This window comes from Aythya marila (assembly GCF_965140915.1).
Source record: "Aythya marila genome assembly, chromosome: 2".
NCBI classification, from domain to species: domain Eukaryota; kingdom Metazoa; phylum Chordata; class Aves; order Anseriformes; family Anatidae; genus Aythya; species Aythya marila.
In genome coordinates, this window is record NC_139043.1 from 134,835,331 (window position 1) to 134,856,000 (window position 20,670).

The 20,670-nt window shown below is 35.7% G+C and overlaps 1 protein-coding gene across 4 annotated transcripts in view; it reads left to right on the forward strand.

The window, feature by feature from the left end:
• Positions 1-20,670, forward strand: part of VPS13B (vacuolar protein sorting 13 homolog B) — a 460,107-nt gene that overhangs the window by 120,983 nt on the left and 318,454 nt on the right. The gene's annotated exons all lie outside the window — the stretch shown is intronic.

Sequence of the window (20,670 nt, forward strand, 5' to 3'; positions counted from 1 at the left end):
CAGTTACCATTTCACAAAGCTGTTCCACACATTGCTTCTGTGTACTCCGTGAAAAGGTTATTAGTTAACTGTTTCCTCGGGGAATTCATTTGAAACACATGTCTGATTATTAATTATGCTTTCTGTTTGGGGTGTTGAAAATTTTTTTCCTGCGTTTAATAGTATTGCCTGAAGTCTTGAGAGCTACACTATAGTGTATTGTGTAACTGCTACAAGAAGTAGCTACTGTATTGTGATTAAATGAAGAAGCTTGAAGTAAGAATACATTTTATTGATTTTATCATATGATTGAACGTTAGGAGGAGTTTTCCCTTGCTCTACTGTTCTTCACACTCTTCAGTTTGAGAAGTTTTCTTATTGTTGGTATATTACCCATTTGCTGAGTAAGGTTTTCTTCTCTCTACAAAATTAATTCCCATTAGCATACACAAAACATCTAATTTTTTTTTGTGGTAGTGTAATGAGAAGTACAGAAAGAAGATGCAGGGTAAAGATTCATTTAACATATCTTATTGTGTGATCTTCAGGGAGAAAGTCACTTAGCTCCACTTATATATTACTAATTCTCCAGTCTCACAATTTATGCCATTTATCCAGAAGAGATAATCAGGTTCTTCACATTGAAGGGTTTAATAGTTTAGCTTATTTTGTTGTGGTGTGAGAAGAGCCGCAGGCTGTGTGTAGAAATAATATTTACAGATGAGCAGTGCCATGGGTGCATGTAGTGATTTTAGTGTTGTTCCATAAACAATTGCTCTCTGAACTAAGCTTAACGTGAGAATTAAATTGAGTATGGATAGCCCAAAAGTAGTGAAGAATATGATCCTCTTGAAAGTCAGTGTGTAGAGAAGCAATATGCACAGTAATCTGCATGGAACCTTAAGTGTGACTTCTCCAATACTACTTGCATTCTAGATACATATACATGTTAAGTGTAGGCTTACATTTTTGTTTGTGGGAAAACAATTTGATAGGATGTAATGTTCTGTGATACGTGTTTCTTGGTGGAAAGTGGATGGAGACTACTGGGATTGGTCTATCAGCAGATGTAGTTCATGTAAAGTACATGGAAATGCATGGTAAAGAAGGTTCCATATTATTTCATGGGTTCTGTTGATATGTTTATTTCCAGAAAAAGACCTCTTGCTACATCTCTAGAATATGTTGCTCTAGACGTGCCTGCCATCTTTTAACAACTGTAGAGCATGCTTGTGCCTATAGGACAAAATTACAGCAAACAAAATAATAACCTATAGTTATTTATTAAATTCAAATTTTTCTGCATTATAAAATACCTTTTTTTTTTTTTTTTTTGTGTGACATGCTAAATGTTGAATTAATTTCTAAAGGAATGTCTGCTTTTCATTTTTAAGATGGTACTGTACTTAATGCATTGTGGACATATGAAAGTGATTATGGAAATGAGGCTATGAGATCTGAGCTTCACTGCCACTTCGGTGTGCAGTGTAACTTGTGTTAAAGGCCATGTTATTCAACACTTGTGCTAATAAAGACAGTTTTCTGCTAAGCACAATGATTATCTAATTTTAATATTTTAGGAGACTTCTGTTGTAATACGTACAGAAATTACATTCTCAATACTAAAAGTTGCACTGAGAGCTCCGTTGTTGAATTTTTGTTGCCTTTACCTTTTTTTTTTTTCTTTTTATCTGGAAGAAGTGATTTATTTGAAAGGATGTTGTTCTGTTAATCGGGAAGATCCATATCTTCATTCCTCTTATCAGTGAAGAAGAGCTCTAATTCTTCTGTGACTGTTTTTCCAAATAAATTTCTAAAATGTTCTTAAGTAGCAAACAGGAAAGTAGCTGACAAGATGAGAATAAACTGTCATCTCTTCTGGTTTAGATAGTAGAAGGAATATTGCTGTTTGCCATCTCTTTGTTGATGCTACTTCATGGGTAGTCTCTCACATATAAATCCTTCTTGCTGCTTAATGGCTATCACTGGCCCAACTGTGGTAGTCCTTGGAGAAGAGTAGTGGTGGCTTCTTACAGTGACACTGCGTCAATATGACCTGGACTATTGACCATCCCTGAGTTTCACTGTTAACTAGGTATGATAATCGGAGAAGTTTACTAGTTAACATTGCTGAGTTATAAATTAACTTGTTAAAATACAGTGTATGAGGGACTTCAGTTAGACAGCTTGAAGGACTTAGGAGAATTGAGTTCTTAGCTTGAGACCACAGCTGGTTGGGCTGCCAGAAAGCAATTCATTTTAACCTTTGAGCTCTCTGCTTTAAATTCAGAGAAAAAATATGTTTTCATACCTTCTTTGATGTAAATAAGGAGACATAGTCTTCTTAAGGATTTAATTTAGCTAGGCTTTTAACCATAGATTTATAATTACTATGTAAATAATTAAAAATGCTAAAGAAGTAAATTGATTTGGAAATTGAATTATCTGTTTGGTTCTTCAGGGCTTCAGAAGACTAGAGGTAAATAGTATTTTATGCTGGTAAATAACCCACCTCATTGCTTTGTTGGATAAGTTGTGCAGGAAGGCTGCAGTTAAAGCTTTAGAATCGACTGCACCAAAATATTTGCCAGAAGAGCTTTTTTCCCCCTGTAAAATAGTGTAAAGAAAGCATTACATTAAATCCACATTTCATGGGCATATTATGAAAGGAAACTACTTATCGATGCACATCTCACACAAGTAGGTAGTATGCAAATACTTTATCCTATTTATCCTCGCAGTAATCTTTTCCCCAGATCTTTGAATAAGGAACATAAAGTTACAATTTCATTTTTATGTGGAAACAAAAAAGAACATGCATTTATTTATTGAGTTATTTTGCCTTAAATAGTATTATAAAATACAAAACAGTGGTAGTCGCTTACTGATTTAATTACCAGTAGATGTAAGAGATACTATTTACTACAGAAAGAAGTAAAATCTCAAAGATGAAGCAGTTGTTTAGTTTCCAGGCAAGTAATACAGGACACATTTCAGAAACATAAGAAATGGTTTAATTTCATTAACTGTGGTCTAATATGTTGTGCATCCCACTCTTGGTAAACCACAGCGGCATTTACTGGCTATTGCTTCAAAGCACTACTGTTTTTCATCCATTTTCATTGGCCAAATGTGTCATAAGAGCATTAACTAAAGTCTGGAAAACAGTTCTCATGGATTTTGCTTTAATGATAAATCTAACATATAGTGCACTTGCTGATATAATCAAGTGAATGGAATTTCCAAAATCTTGACTTAATGTCTTTTAAGTATGAAGCAATAATGTTTTTATGAAGTAGCTTTTAAATGGCATTTGTTGAAGTGGAGAGCAGCTGGATTAGAAGGGTCTGTTTCTAACTGCAATCAGCAATGATCATTGTATCATATTACAATCACCCTATAAAATAGCTTGTATTTTAAGAAAAATGGGAAAAAGTGGGCGTGGGAATGAACAGAGAAGTAAGCATTGGTCTGTGTGATGCCCGAAGGGGTCTGGAATGGGTTACAGTTTGGTAATGTTGCTTCAGCTGTTTTGGTAGCAGTGTAGTTCTCAATGGAACGAGTTCCTTATCAATTTAGCTTTTTCAGGGTTTTAAAATGTTTTGGAAATACTGTCAATATGCATTTCTCAAGTATTTGAAGATGTTGGGTTTTCATTGTAATGTTTACCAGAAAAAAAAAAAAAGATTTAACTAGAATAAAGACTAAAATCACAGAATATTTTTCAGTTCTTTCATCCACTTCTCTGTACTACAAAATCTTACTTTTAATACTTTTGAATTTGTATACCAAGAATGTATCTCTTCATATGCCATCTTGCTTTTGTCCCTTTTTCAGCTGATAAGTTCTTTCAACAGGGACAATAAATGCTTTTCTTACACAATGTTAAATGTGTTAGCAGTAGCATGTTCTGAAATTTAGAAGTCAGTGCTGAAACTCCAACTTTAATTTAGAAAATCCTTGCATCTTTCCAGTAGTTGTGTGTGGATTCCCTTAGATACACTGTGTCAATGAATTAACTGAAGTGCAAGTTGGTTTTATTGTTTCAGCAATAGCTTGTAGTTTTCCTGGGCTAGGCAAGATACATAACTTCATTAAATTAAATTTTGTATTAAAAGTTATAGATATCCTTCAGTAAACTAAATTTTAAATAAAAGAAAACAAATGTGTAGATTACTGGATTTGGAAGAAATTCTGTGTACTACTTGACTAACGAGTATGCAAAAAAAAAAAAAGCATTAAAAAAAACACTCATTCCTGCCATCTAGCTATGTAGGTACATCCATCATAGAACAAGATCTGCATTTTGCTATCAGCTAGCTCAAATAAGAAGTTCACTTTCCTGCCTGGAGAGGACCTTTCATTTAAAGTACTTCACTTCCCTGAGCTCTCTAGATAGAAAAGAGGGATCTACTGCTTGATTTATTTGTCCTGGAAAGCAGTTCCACAGGATATGGGAAGGGGCTAAGGGAAGCTGTTGTCATGGTGTGCATAGATTATTTTCTAAATTGCGGAGGGCTGTCTCAGCTCAGGTCAGACCAAGATGTATACCTACAACAAGGGCAAGCCAAGTTCTACATTTTGGCTGTTCAGGAAAATACAGCCTGACATTTTGCTGGCTTCATTAGGACTTTTTGTGGGGCCCTACTACTACAACAGGATTCACAACTTTCCTTCCTGGTCTTCTGTCTTGTACTAGGAACATCCCCTCTGTCCAACCACCATGCATTTGTAGTATAAAATTACAATACTTGCAGTAGAATATACAGAGCCTCCAGGAGAGTCTGAGTCCTTCATTTGGCCAGGTGATGTGGAAGGTTTGCTTTTTGAAAGGCTCAATCCAAGTGACTTGACAATACTAAATCTAATGCATATCACATTGTGACATTCCGTTAATTCAGAACATTGTTCTGTAGCAGCAAGGTTAAGGTTTTTCGCTGTGTTCAAGTGGATTTTTTTTAATTTAGATCTGCATATATAACATCAGTGGTATAGTAGTTCTATGCAATTGTCACGATTAATTTGTATAATTTTAATAAAATTATTACAAAACATGACTCTTCCCTTGGATAATGAATAAATGCTCCTTTAAGACCTTGTGTTTCTCTAGGGAAGTTAATGTAAAGAAGTTGAATGCTTTTCTTTAGGTCAAACAGGAAATACCTGCCAAAACCAGGATTTTTTTTCCAAATCCAGTAATCTACACATTTGTTTTCTTTTATTTGAAAACTCAAATTCAACTATTTGTCCACCTTAGCTGGCTGGGATTTTAGGCACAGTTATAGTGTGTATATCTTAATCCAATCCTACCCAAGAGTGTATGAACGCCTTCTGGAATAAATCAAAACAAGAAATGTAGCTGAATAAAGTTTCTGACTGATAGATCTGTTGTATAATCTGTTGTATCATTGTAATGCCTAGGAAAAAGAAATCCCACTCATCCTGTCTACCTCTCACTCCCCTCCTCCTTCAAATCTCTGTTGTTTTACGGTCCATTGCATTTTATTAACACTTTTGACCTCTAATAAATCTTTTAGAAATTTTTGTTATAATTTCCTAAAGACTTCCAGAAAATTCAGTGTTTTTTTTTATTGTCAAGAGGACTACTTGTTTAGAAAAGCACAGTTTTATTTTATGGGCACCTTATTAATTTGTTCTATAATTCCATGATATTTTTTATTGATTTATTTTAAAGAAAGGTGCTTTAGTTTTCTTTTGAAGTAGGGCTTGCAGATTTCTCCTGAGCTCCTATATGATGGGACACAAGTAAGATAATTCTTTTTTTTTTCTTTTGAATATAGTTTGTTCATCAATGGTATATTATGCCATTAAAATTTGATTACATTGCCATCAAACCATCAGTCTGTTCTGCCCTATTCCATTGCTTCTTTCAAGGACCCTGTCTTCGGTTTACCAGAAAAAAAAGTAATATTACTAGTATATTACTAGATATTAGATATATTAGAGTATATTACTGAGCCAACAGAGGTGATATTTCTGGTGGATGGTCTTGAAATGTCATTAGGTCAAGTTGAGAAAGTGACCTTTAGGAACCTTCTTCTCTTCCTTTTTTAAATCGTGCAATTACCTTAATGAGAAGTGGCGGTTCGGGATGAATTCCTGCTCTTGGTGTTCCCAGGTTCTGTCCAATACCGCTGTATCTAACAAAAAATGGGGTAACTTTCTCAGTGTAGGTGAATATCCACTCTACTGATGTGTTGAATTGGTGTCATCGTCCAAGCGCGTGAAATCTAGGAGAGCTTTATTAACATGAACGTGGAAACATTGTCCTCAGAAAAGAGAACATATAGGCAAAATTTTGTGATTTGTTCAAAATGTTATGATTTGTGATTTTTGTGATTGATAAACACCAAAGAGAAGCAAGCACGTGCACATGCATACTATTTAAATTCAATGTTTCATGGATGAAATCTGTCACAGGTCTGTCTTGGTCGTGTTCATGGTTTTTCATCTGTTTTTGAGGCAGTTTTTAAATGCTAAAACATGCACTGTACATTGAGCATTCTGGGTAAATATGCAGCAAATTACTTTAAAGCTCTTGTTCCTTATCCTAAGTAATTTATTCTTGTTTTTGACATATGAAGCTTCTTGTAGCAAAGTTGCATAAAACTAGACTTACAGCTTTTACTGTTTCATTAAAATATTTTTAGCATCTGTATGACCACCTTGAAGTTCTACAGATGCTGCTATCTTCCACACATTTCTGAGAGTCATTTTATTTTTTATTTATATATTTTTATATTAAAATCATGCTTTAAATTAACGAGCAAGCGAATTACAGAAAACTGTTTATTCTGCACTTTTTATCAAGTGCATTTAGATATTCACCTGTGAACTAAGCAGTTAAGAATGAAATACATAGAGAGATAGAAAAATGCTATGTAGTTATAGTAAATGTGACAAAGTATAATATATAACTAGTAAGAAGTTTTATGATATGCTAACTATAATTGATTCCAGTGATTTGTCTGTTAAAGCCAATGCAAATAATTGTAACATCTGTCAAAAACCAACCACTAGCATGAAAACCTTTTAACATTTTGCACTTAATAAACTATTTTATACATAAACTACCTTATTGTTTATATTAAAAACTAAAAAATATTCAGTCTGTTCCAGCCGTTCTAACAAAAACTTTAATAAGTAGACATTGCATAAAAATGACACAATCCAGCAGTTATTTGGTAAGGCCAGCATAATCATAAATTTACCATCCATGCTTTTCCAAAAATACTAACCCATATTGTTCTCTCTGGACCTGTTGCAGGGATGACTAATCCAGCTGCTGAGGTCTCCCTTTATGTGTTTGATGGAACACTTGGCTTGCTAGACTACAGCTGTGTGTTTATGTGCACTGCACACCTGCAGAGGCCTGACAAATAGCTGTAGTATGCAGAGTATACAAAATTACCCTGGCAGTGCTGCAAATAAGGAAGTTTCTGTTTTGAAGTCCATATGTGTGTGAGCTTGAGATGCCAGCTGGGGTATTTATGTTGCATTGCACAGATGTAAAACTGCCAACTGATTTTATACCAAATAAAGGCTAATCTTTTTATACATACTTGGTGTCAGAGTTATGAAGTGGTACATAAGAATGTTCTCACGACTTAGCTCTTTTAAAATAAAAGCTGACATTAAAAATACTTGAACTTGCGATATGCATAGAGGTTAAAGATAAAAATGTACTGTATTTAAGTAAATATCTGCTGTACCGGAGAGTCTTCAGGGTTTTATTATTAGTGATGTATACTTATTAGCTGCACATAATCAGGACTTGATTTATTGTATGCATATACACTACACTATATATCCCTGTTTTCAGGAGGTCACTTCAGCTCTGTGTTGAATCCAGTTTATGGGTTCTGAAATGTGAAAGCCCAATTTATATAGCTACTTAACTTGAAAGCATTGCTTTCCTGTTTTCAAATGTGTCTAATTTATAGCACGGTGATAATTTTTCATCAAATACAATGTGGATTTTGAAAACGGTTATCCTTGTGAGTAGACATTGTTTGTGAAGAATACCTTTAAAAGTAGTATTTCTCTTCAAATACTTCAGAAATGCAGATGACACTGATTTCCTTTGTTGAAACTAACAGATTGCACAGACATGTCTTGGTTGTTGAAAGTATTTTAGTGTGTTTTCTGATTTGTTTGCTCTGGGCTACTAAAGCATGTGAAAACACACAGAATTCTGCTTAGGCCTACTCTGTAACAGTGCATACTTGAAACATATTTATGCTAAATGCTTAAGAACAAACATCAGGGGAGCAGCCTTGAGGTATATCACTATAGACCATATCCCCAAGGACTTCAGGATTTAGTTTTGTTAAATGCTGTGTACAGCTTAGAAATGACTTGCCATCATACACAGCTCACCAGACTGGTGGAGATTTTAAAAACCAAAATCTTAATGCATACACACGCGTGCATTCACACTTTCGCCGTAAGATAGCAGTCTTTGGCTTCTGGAGCTTAAAGTGAAGGTTTGTAAATATCCCCCAGAAGTTCAAACACTCCCCAGATTCACACAGTTCAGAAACAAAACTTCTTGACTGCTATATATCAGAAAGACACTTCAGGTGTTAGTATGAAGAGGTAATGAAATAGACTTAAGTGGAAGGCAGAGTTGAGATGTACCCTGCAGTATTGCAGATGCATGTCTTGTTGGCTAATGGAAAAGACTTTGTGCCTGTGAGATGCTTCTACTAAAGTTGTGACTGCTGAAAACTCGCCTACACAGCAGAGAAGGTTGAGAAATAATGCAGAACGCCAAAGCTGAGTGAAAAACAGAAACACTTCAAAAGAAGTTACTTCTGCTAAATGAGTATAGGAAGTCTTAATTGTTGTTACATCCTCTATTTAAGAAGCGTATTTAAGACCAAAAGACCAGAATTCTGCTGCTTGTGAGGAAATATGTTGCAAAGATGGTCTAGTTATTTTGTGTCAGGGCCAGCTCTCTTATAGGATATAACTTCAAACAGCCTGCCGCCGCTGCAGGTTGCAAACACACAATTGAAGGCTTCTAGTTCTCAGCTCATGCACAGATGTCTTTCAATAAGTTTAGCCAGTAATTTCTTCAAATTGCTCAGTTTATCAGCAGCACATGTCATCAATCCTGGTGTGGTTGCTCAAGTCAAACTACAGAATCCTTAGCTTACAGACACAGCTGCAAACAGGTGAACAGGCAGAAAGTAATTTGTGCAGCTTGGTGGCTGTCAGACAAAAGACAGACAATCTGTGTTTAAAACAGATTGCAGGCCTTGCATGAGCCAGACAAAAGGGATTTCTACAACTGCAAATAATTCCAAGGTTAACATATTTTCCTTTCTGCCATTAGGTGATTTGTTAAAATTGGAAACAATGAGCATTATAAATCTACACAGAAACTAGAGATAAGATGAAAGAGAAAAACAGATCACTAAATAAGTTTACATCCTTCTGTTGAAAAGCATACAACTGGCATTCATATAAGCTTCTTTTTTATAAACTAAGTTGATCTGCGATACCTATATGGATGTTCAGTAGAAATTGCAAATTATGTTAAGGATATCTAATTGGCAAAAGAAACAGAGCAGTTAAAAATGCATGTTCATGGTCACATTCCTCTGTATTAAAAAGTTGACTTATTTTTTCACTGATAGAAGAAAAAACTGTAAGCTTGTCAGTTGCCCGTACTTTTCAGTTGTTAATACTTTTTTTTTTTTTTTTTGTCTTGTGTCAAAAATTCTACCTAAATTTGGATTTCACTCTAAGGTACTGCGAAGATTTATCAGGATTTCATTTCAACCTCTCTATTTCCTCAGATGTTATAATGCTGGGTAGATGTATCAAGTTTTACTGTACTGTACTGTACTTTCAGAATTAAAATGTGTTACAAACAAACTGTAGTGCTAACCTAATAACAGTAAGTTAGAAAACATACATGTCCCTAGTCGCAGATATTACTTCTTCATATGCATGCATATAGAATATCTAATCCTTCCACTTCTCATGGGCTATGTAAACTTGCTTTGACCTCAAAACTTCTTCAGCAGTGTTCCATGAGGTACTAATCAAGCTAATGTAATATAGCCCTTCTTCCTGTTTAGATCAGTGAGTAAGTACTTGCGTGCAATAATATTGATGGGTAATTCTATGCTTGGTTTAAGTCGTTCTGGCAAATTTATTTTCTGCGTTACTTAAAACTTATCAACCTAGAGGTACATGGGTAGAAGAAGATACAAAGACTAACCGTATACTTTTAGGTAGTGTCTGATTCTGTGCACAGAGGATAAATCAGTCTGCTAAGCACGCTCTTTGAAATGCATTGAAATCAATATGTTTGTGTATAATATAGTAGTGCTTATTACAATGAAATTATGAGTACAATTGTATGATTCCGGTTAATTATAAAAAAAAAAATATATTGTTTACACATAAATTATTTAAATTGTTCTCTCAGAGTTCACCATTGCTTTTCAAATGAAAGAGCAGCTGACTGAAAAAACAGTACGTGCTTTTTATTTTGTGGTCATACCTACTTTACATTCTTGAGTATAGTATTAATTTTCTTGTAATTGAAGACCACTGTTGTTAGGCTATTGAAAGTTTATACTTTTTTTTCAAAAAAAAAAAAAAAACAAACAAAAACAGTACTGAATAATTCTTCTGCTGAATAATTCTGAATAATTCTTATGCTGAGTTTTTGGTGAAGAATTCCTTAAATTTCTCAAAATATGACACAAGCATGTGCTTTAATATTCTGTTTTATGGAAATATCTTCTTAAAATGCTTTTTGTTGACAAAATGCTAACTCCAGCATTAAATTTCATCCTTAATATATATTTTGCCTTGTGTATGAGCTTTCTAAAGTACATATCTAAATTGGCAGTAAAATTTTTAACCTCGCATAAATTAATCACGCTAGTGGAGATTTTCTATTCCTTGCCCAGGGAAGATTATAAGATAATTAACTTCTCATGGTGACAGCACGTCAACTGGTTGTGTGGGGTGTATGCTGCGGATTGTAGCCTGACATTGTTAGGGTGTTAGCATGTAAGTGCTTCATGCACTCACTGTGAAGGTGAGATCATCATCTTTAAAGGATGGTTTTAATTTGTGTTGCTGAATCAAGTGGATACTGTATTTAAGGAAGGGAAAAAAGTGTACTCATGCAGGTTGCTGTCTGCAGTCCAAATTGCTGATCAGAGAGTCTTTATACACATCGGTAATGTGCTGTGCAATATAAGCTGAAATATATTCCACAAGGGAGGAAAACGGAATAGGTTACATACGCTGTTCCTAAGTGCAATGAATATAAAACTCCATTACTCACTTTAAGCAGGTGCTTTTTATATGAGGCTTTAAAGAAATATAAAACTGCTGGTGAAATGATTGGTTTGTACAGACACGACTTAACTTCCAGTACTTTGACCAGATAAAGAGGCTAAAAATATTTCTACAAACATTTCTTTAATGATTTCAAGGATTAAAGGTTAATATCCTCCTGGTGTAAGAAACTGCCATTCCAGACACTAAATGTACTGTTTCTTTTTAAGCCCTCAGTAGTGGCAAAGAATATTTAAAAGAAAACAAACATTTTTGCTAAATTTAGAGCATTGTATTTTTTAAGCTTGTATCCTAAACCATGTATATTTAAATTGCTGGGGGGAGCACCATGATACGAAGAAATGGAGTGAAATACAGAAAGCAAGCCGTCATTAAATAAGAATGATATTCTACTTAGAAACAAAACTCGTTTTTAAAGAAAGTGAAATCTTGTCATCCACGCGTCTGGAAAACTACATGAGAAGGGGTAGCCCCAGGTAATTTTGTTGTTTAAAGCAGCATGTACTATCTGAGAACGAAAAGAATGGGGAGACTGCTCTAGATAATACCCATTATTTCAATATTGCCAACTATTCAATAATACCAAGTATTTTTTGTATGTAATCTGTATCATGTTTTACTATCCTGTCTGAGTTAGTCTTCTAGCATGTCCTGCTTTTTGCAGTGTCCACAGGAGATGATGTCCATCTTTTAACCATGTCACTGTTGGCTTTCTTCACTTAATTGAAAGATGTTATTTTTTTTCATTCCATGCCCAGCAACACAAGAAATCAAACAGTTAATGATTATGCCTTAGATTTCAGCTGTTGATTATCTTTTGTTAATACCATTACTGAACACCCACGTTCATTTGAATTTTTATTAACCTTTGCTGCTGCTTCACTTGAAGAATTATTGTCCATCTTCTTCCTCAATTTGTTGGCCTTTCTGCTGGTCTATAACCATTCTGTCCAGTATGTGGTTATCTCAGATGGAGTTTATGACAAATTTCAGTCATTAGATAAATCTGACAACAAGCTGGTGACCAGGTGTTATGTTGGGTTACTGGTAAGCTCACAACCATTTGTAGGTAAGATTTAGCATTTCTTATCTTGCATAGTAGGTATGTTACATAGCACTTTAAGGTGTGGACCTGCTTTGATGAATGAGGCTTTTTAAAGGAATACAAGCTCATAGGAAACCGGGCTTTATTAGTTTCATCATTACCAAATCTCTAGTCTTAATGGAAGCCAGGATAGAAAATGCAGTTCAGGTTTTGTGTGGTCAGATTAGCATATAGGCAGGAGAATATTCATTTCATGCAAATCAGTTGAAATTACACATCACCTGCTGGACTTGACCTCACATACAGCCAAACTACCGTATTTGAAAGGGATAGAAGGCATACAAGACCAAGATGAAAGCAACTGATTGTGAGTGCACACTTCTAACAAAGGGACATATTTCTAGGGATGAAAACTGTAAGCTTTTTCCTCTGTGCGCTAGCCTGTCTTTGTCTTTTTTGGGATCTTGCTTCAAGTATTTTGCGGTGAAAGTTTCTCAAGTTCTTATTGCATCCTGGAAGCATTTGAGTGGATGTCATTTTAGTGTTTGTCTACTATGTATAGATATGAGTGTTGAGAGAACACACTTTGTGAGAGTTAAGGATTCAGACTCTGACCATGTTTCTGTGTTTTCTTGGAAGAAAAAAAGTTATTTTAATGCATTAACTTGGGTTCTTACCATTTGTGTCAAATGATACAGTGGTATCTGAAATGCAGCTGTTGAATCCCATAGAAAGGAAAATCAGTCCTCCTTTTTGAACCTTTAGTTAGAATCTCAGGAACAGTGCCACTAAAGCCACTTTAGTCTTGTGTCCTGTCCAGTGTCATGTTACCACGTCCTAAAATACTTGCTTCAGTTAGCTTATAGTTGGCAATGCCTGAATTACTTGAATGTTAGGAATAAAAAGGTTAAGGAGGCATTTGCCCGAAATTAAACTTCTCACAGTGGGAATCTAGAGCTGTTTGCCATGCTATATATTTAAAGTTGGAAGAGAGTTTTCCTTCTCAGTTTAGATTAAAAGGAACAGCAGGTCAGGCTATGCATGAATTGTATTTCTATACCCTAAACTGAGGATGTTGCAGGATGGTAGTTGTCCTCTTGATAGGTCATGGTAAGTCTGCAAATGTTTGCTGGCTGGTGCATGCATGGTGGGTGAAGGGAGTTCTGGAAAGTTTTGCAGCCCTATGATATATATTGTCAGTAAAGTTTTTATTATTATTATTATTTATTATTCCTTTTAATAGCTGTTAAATTCTTCCATGAGCTAAATGAAGGAATTACCTTATGTGACTTAAGGCAGATTATCAGCAATACAGAGGTACTTCTGACCTAGGATGCCTCAACATGTTATTCCCAATATTCTGTGATCTCCCTAATGTTGATTTTCAGTCCTTGAATCACAGGTGTCTTATTTCTGTCTCAGTTTTAAAGCAGGATTTTAGGAAAACAGGAAAGTTTATGGATTAAGGCAAGCAGGGAGCTCTATGAAGGCCATTGTGTAGTCTTGAAACTGGAATACAGCAGCAGGGTTTTGCCAGTTTTCAGTGACTCCTCCTGTAGGTGAAATGCTGTTGTTCTTTAGCAATTTTTTGCAATATGTTAATCTCCATTACTAAATTGTGTTCTGTCCTGTGCAGCCCTGGGAGCTTCCTAAGGCCTGTGCCATCTCTGGGGAAGGTCCGTGCTGTGTAGTGTGAGCTTAAGTGTGATATCTTGCTTACTTGGGCCTGTGTCTAGGTGATTTTGTGAGGGAGACACTTCATAAAGTCTAATATCTGTATGTTTTTGGACAGGTTTCTTTTAGATATGGTACTGTGGCAGAAGCACAGGCGGAAGAAAAGCTGTCCAAATCACCAGACATTAGAAACAAGTCTATCAGACTCCTCTTGTTGATCCCTGTTAACTCTAGAGAGACATGAGGAGAAAATAATTTCTTAGAATATCAGTACGTCTACTGATTGGCACCGTTATGAAAAAATAAATAATTATATTAATCAGAATAGCACTAATATTGCCAATTAAAGTTCAGTTAGGAAAAAAATAGATCTGTCCACAGACACTTGCTTAAAATAAGCTGTCTGAATTGCTGTATTTCGAAGAAGAGAGAAAATAGTTTTATGAGTGTGTACACTGAGACTGCAAAATGTGGTCTGCAGATTATGATGACAAATTAAAAAAGTGGAATTGTGAACACAGTAAAGATGTTTGAGGAATTTTAATCACAAATATATAGTTTTCCCACAAAATAATAATAATAAAAAAGTTTTTGTGACCTGACTTATGCATTGTAGAAAATTTCTTTTTCTGTTTATTCCAATTAAAAAAAACAAACACACCCCAAAAACAAGAATGCACACCCAATGTTTTCTTCTCTGGTGTTCTGTTCAAGGAAGCAGATAAAATAAAATGTTCAAATGCCCATGCTGCTGCTGTCTTGCTGCAATGAAAAACATGAAAGCCCACGTTCCCTTAATGCTTTGAAGATGACAAGCAGCACTGACACCAGCTAGAGCTGGTCTTCATGGCTTCAGCTACATTTTTACTGCAGGCAGGAAGGAACAAAATTTGTTTTTAACATCAAGTTCCTCACAAAAGCCATCTCTAACCTAGTTCAGTACAGATTTTCTGAAGTCCTCACTGAGTGCACTGCTGAAGCAGAGGCTGAACTTACCACAGATGAGTGTCTTCCATGAAAAAGTGAGGTTTCTGCGATGCTTTAATTTATTTATTAGCTGTTTTGTATTAGTCATGTGAACTTATATTTAAGTTTCTGTGAAAATAATTGAAACTTTTTTGATTCCAGTAAAAGACCTAGGCCTAAATGTTATTTCATTTGGTTAATAGTTATTTGCTTTTATTCATGGGTTGATCTTTTTACTCAGTTTGAAATCATTTTGACATGTATGTGACAATCTTTTACTATATCATGTAGCCAAACCATAGTTTATTGGTACTTAATGCTTTAAATATTGCAGTTTTTCCTTCTGAGGCCATAACCTAAATATGGGGAGAACTCATGTGGAGCTGCTTCTAGAAGTTTTAGTCATGCCTTATTCATTTCCTATTTCATATTTTGCAGTTCTCTCTTTTATGATCTTTCTAAAGAATTATTTATTATATTTCAGGGATTTGGGGGCACACGGTCCTGACTCTTGTCCCAAGAATCAGTAACATACCTCTTTTGCTGGTTTTTTTTTTTTTTTTTTGTCTTTTCTATTGATCACTTAAGACTTTCTCTTGGTTTTCCTCCAATCATTGCAAATTCCTTTTATTACAAATGGATTGGTAAAAGACATATAGGCCATTGGTAAAAATCACTAATTAGGTAATTTTTTTAACAGGTCTTAAATTAAATTATTGCTCAGAATTGACAGCTTTGTCAACAGAAGTTCTGGGCTGATCTGTAAAGACAAAATTGTGTTCAGTCTGTAGGTATTTTTTTTCCCCATCCATCTTGCCCATAGAAAGTCACCCAATGCAGGGACTTGGGGTAGGGGTTTGGGGAAGTGAGGCCCAAAGCTCATGTCAAAAAAGCTGGGGAGGGGATGTGAATACCTGCTTTTAAAGTGTGTGAGATCATTCCTTGTGATGTGATGCTTCTGTACATGTTTCTAGAATGAAATGGATCTTTAGATTTTAAGTTAGAAAACCTTTCTGTGGATTTTTGAGTTCTGCAGCATGGAAAGAAGAGCTTTATAGGCCTTTGGTGGTGTGTTTCTGTGTGTGAGGTATTCTGATTTGGCTACAGCAGATGATGTTTGATCACCAAGTACCAACCTGGTTAGATATTGGGAAGGTAAGGTGGCTTTTATTGCAAGTAGTTTTACAGTGGGCAAGATATTTCTATTACAAAAGTCACACAAGTAGAAAATTTTCATTGTTGTTCGGAAGTAGCCTGGGGTTGTATTTGGTAGAGGCAAGTATGCATATCTCCCTGTCTCCATGAAGTCTTTGTTTATCGTGTTCCTGATGAAAATAATAAATGAACTAAGGAAAACGTGAAATGCACTGAAAAATAGACATGCTTACTCTGTTCTCCAATATTTAATTACACTGAACAGAAAACTCAAGTAAATCATGGTGCTGCTTTTTAAAGTGTGGTTCCAGAAAATCAAGTAGAGCTGATTCTACACTGTTGTCGTACACCTCAAAAAGAAGCCATTCTCATGCTTCATTTTCAGGAACTTCTGTGAAGCTGAATTTGGATAATGTTACTGCTTGCAATAAGGTTTGGTTTGCCTGGTTCCTCTTTGAGTTCATGCTCAATGTCTTAGTTTAAAAAATAAATAAAATAAATGTGAAATGTTTATATGAAATTTGAGTATGAAGGTAGATACTTGGAGCATTTCTTATCAAGGAATATTAACATGTTCCTGCTGAAACAACTTTTTGAGAAGACTTCTGGAAAGTTTATAAATGCTACAGGGGAGGGGATCCCTAGTCTTCACTCATTTAAGCGTTTATTTTCTGAAAAAAAGTATTTAAGGAACATCTTAGCTGTGTATACAATTGTTGAGACTTTGAGTATAATGATATTGTCATTATGGAAGAGATAATAAAGGAGGATATTTGGGAATAAAGTATTGAGATAATAAAGTATCATTGAGATAATAAAGGAGGATATTTGTCCAGAGAAGGACGACGAAGCTGGTGAGGGGCCTGGAGAACAAGTCCTACGAGGAGCGGCTGAGGGAGCTGGGCTTGTTCAGCCTGGAGAAGAGGAGGCTCAGGGGTGACCTTATCGCTCTTTTTAGGTACCTCAAGGGAGGCTGTAGCGAGGTGGGGGTTGGTCTGTTCTCCCACGTGCCTGGTGACAGGACGAGGGGGAATGGGCTTAAGTTGCGCCAGGGGAGTTTTAGGTTAGATGTTAGGAAGAACTTCTTTACCGAAAGGGTTGTGAGGCATTGGAACAGGCTGCCCAGGGAAGTGGTGGAGTCACCATCCCTGGAAGTCTTTAACAGACGTTTAGATGTAGAGCTTAGGGAAATGGTTTAGTGGGGATTGTTAGTGTTAGGTCAGAGGTTGGACTCGATGATCTTGAGGTCTCTTCCAACCTAGAAATTCTACCTTCAGTTCTTCACAGAATCACAGAAGGTTGGAAACTACAGATGGTCAGAGGCCAGATAGGTAGGAAATAAGGCTTCCTACTTCTCTTTGGTACAGCTTGCCAATTTGACAAGTTCTGTGAAAGGTAGTTCATCGTTTGCCCCAGATTTTCTGAGGTTGAAGAAAATACACTGTTTCCCTATTTTAAACCTATTCTTTATGAATGGTTCACCAAAAATATCTTTTTTTTTTTTTTTTTTGTGCTTTGAAAATGAGATTTGAAACTTGGCAAGGGGAGTCACTGTATGGTCAGGTGGATTTTTGTCTTTATGATGAAAGTCTAGGTAGCCATCCGAAGTTTCATATTCTTTAGTGCACGCTCTGCATAGGGTTTTAGCATTCAGTAGATGTTTTTTTTTTTTTTTTTTTTTTTTTTTTTTTTTGAGTATCCTTTAGCTCAGAGCTGTGAAACCTGAGCAGAATTAATTTTTCTTGTAACTTCAGCCAGATTACTGTGGTATGCTCTGGTTATCAGGTGTAAAAACAGAACAGGATGATGATGCAAATTGATGTCAAAACAATGTAGAATAGGGGAGATGTGACTGCTATGTCACAATACTTTTTCATGTTCTTTTCAGAGTTGAAATTTGCTGGGAAAGTATTCATCCTATCCCTCTAACAGGTGTTCTGAAAATGAGTATCTTACTGCTCAGTTACTTCTTCATCATGTGCATTGAAGTGTAGTCGTTAATCACATAATCGTTAATTATATGAGCACATATTGAGGGTTTGGGGGTTTCTTCAAGGCCAAGCCATTTGACATTCCTAGCTTCCTGACGTTATCCCTAACTGCTGGCTGGGTGAAAATGCCCTGGATAGTTTTAGTTGTGCTTTGTGTTTTTGGGGAATATGCTAATGGTTTAGGTAACAGGGCAAATGCACACCCAGATTTTCATGAAGATTATAGAACATCTCTAATTGTTCTTCTGTATCTTGCTAAAATTCAACAAGTCCAGAAGTTACTTGGTAAGGGAATAGGAGTGATCAGAGACAAATAGGTAGCACAATCACGTGAAACTCATTTTCCTGGTCTTGGATGTGATATTAAAACAGTTCCAGTCACGCATGTAACTAACATGGGAAGTTTTAGCCTTAGTACCTACAGGTTGTCACACTGGTAATTCATCTAGAAGCGGACTTCATGTTGGAAAATACTTAGATTCAAAAGGATTTAATCTTCCGTGGTGAATTGAGAGGAATGTATCAGACATCTCAGCTTGTATTTTGAGGCAAAGAAGAGCTGTTGAGAGATGGATATAGCATGAAGCTTCCAGTTTAGTGAAGACTTGAAAAATTAGGGTCAGATCGTGAACTCCAAATTGTTCTGCTTCTAGTGTACTCTTGGCTGCTACTAACAATATTTTATTATCTTTGCTTTGGAATAGGTAGAAGACAGGAAAAAACAAATATTTGTTTTTTTCAACACAATGGACTATGTTTGCAGAAGTGTAGGAAGTATGGGGAGGTAAAGCCCAGACTAGGAAATGCCTAGAGACAACTACCTGCTTGTGACAAATTCAGGCATCATTTCTGATATAAAACCTTAGATGAAAGGGGATTTTCAGCTTTAAAAGTGGCTTGCCCCAGGCAAGATTGTGTACGAGGGTGTTTTCAGGAGACTAAAACTGGTGGCTTATCTTTTAGACTGAAAGCTGGTGGGGTGTAATAGTGCCAGACATACAAATGGGTTGCAGCGAGCATTTGTTGAGCCTGAAAACTTCCTGCATCATAAGTTAGGAGAAGGCTGGACACACCTTGACCACAGAAAACAGGTTAAATTTTTATAAGAAAGTATGTATAGAACCAGCTTTCATGTGTCAGTCTGTTATGCGTGTGTCCCTTTGTAGGCTGTTTCTCTTCCTACCTTGGAAAGTATTTTTTATTCAAAATTTATTTTAATGTCTCTCCAGAACAAAAAACTTACATTAAAAAAATTGATGTCCAGAACATAAATATATGGCACAGATATCCAGCAAGAAGTCTGGTTACTGAATGATTTTATGTGTACTACCAAATAAATTTTGATTTTTAGGAACTGAAATAGGCACAGTAAATTAGGCCCAATTATTAGATTTAATCCTGATTTTTTTTTTTGTTTTGTTTCCTACCAATTTTAGGAATTTTTCTTTACTAGGGAAAGGTTGAGGTTGTTATTTTGGTGATGTCTTTGAGAGATTGTAAAAAACTAATGGATTCAGTCTTGAGACAATATATTATTTAATGTGTGTAACTGTCTTGACATCCATATCAAAATGCTTTTTCATTTTTATCTGATATTCTGTAATACTTTCCTTGCATAATTATAGAATTTGTTCCAAAATCCATGTTACATATGTAAGGAGATGGTTCCGTAATTATGCTAATACTTGCATAATTAAGAAGGTCTTGCCAATTTTTACTGATTCCAAATTCCCAGTTACTTCTGCATGGGGGAAAAAATAGTAAAAGTGGTAACTTCTGTTCGTTTTTCCTTTCATGCTACTTACAGGTGTTGAAACTATTTCTTTCTCATTTGCGAGTAAATTTATGTATTTCTTTTTTTCCGATAGGTAGCTCTGTGCAGAATAGGAGGGCTGGCTTCCTCTCTACATGGCACAGGGCTGTTTTGTAAGCTGCCCTCTAGATTGCTGCCAACATATCTCAGTCCTGACTTGTAACATCCCCTGCTGCTGCAGTTCTAGGCAGCTCTTCAGAAGTGCCTGCCAATGCAGTGGTTTGTTCCAAAGCGTGTGGTAGTTTTCTGGTGTGCACAAACAGGGGCTGAGCAAAGACCACCAGAACTTATTTCCACTTGTGACCTAAGGCAAGGTTTGAACTCTAGTTTCCGTCGAAAAACGGCAAGCGTGTTGGCCTTCTGTGCTCTTCAGCTGCATGGATTTAATGCTTTTACGTTGCTACCAAGTCAAATGTTATTGTCTAAATGTAAGCTGAAAACACTTAGTCATTTTAAAGTCCCAAAATGAAAGGGTCATAATAAAAACATGAAAGTGAATAGTTGAGGTGGCACTTATAAACTGAAAACAAAAGTGTATGTATGTGTATATATACATATTTATGATTCCAGTATCTAAGTGGCCTTGTGTGTTTTTCTCTCTGTATCTACATATAGTTTATGTATGACTGTTTGTATTTAAAATACCTGTATACAGTGTTCTCTCACTTCCAGTTAAAAACTGCAAATCACAACAA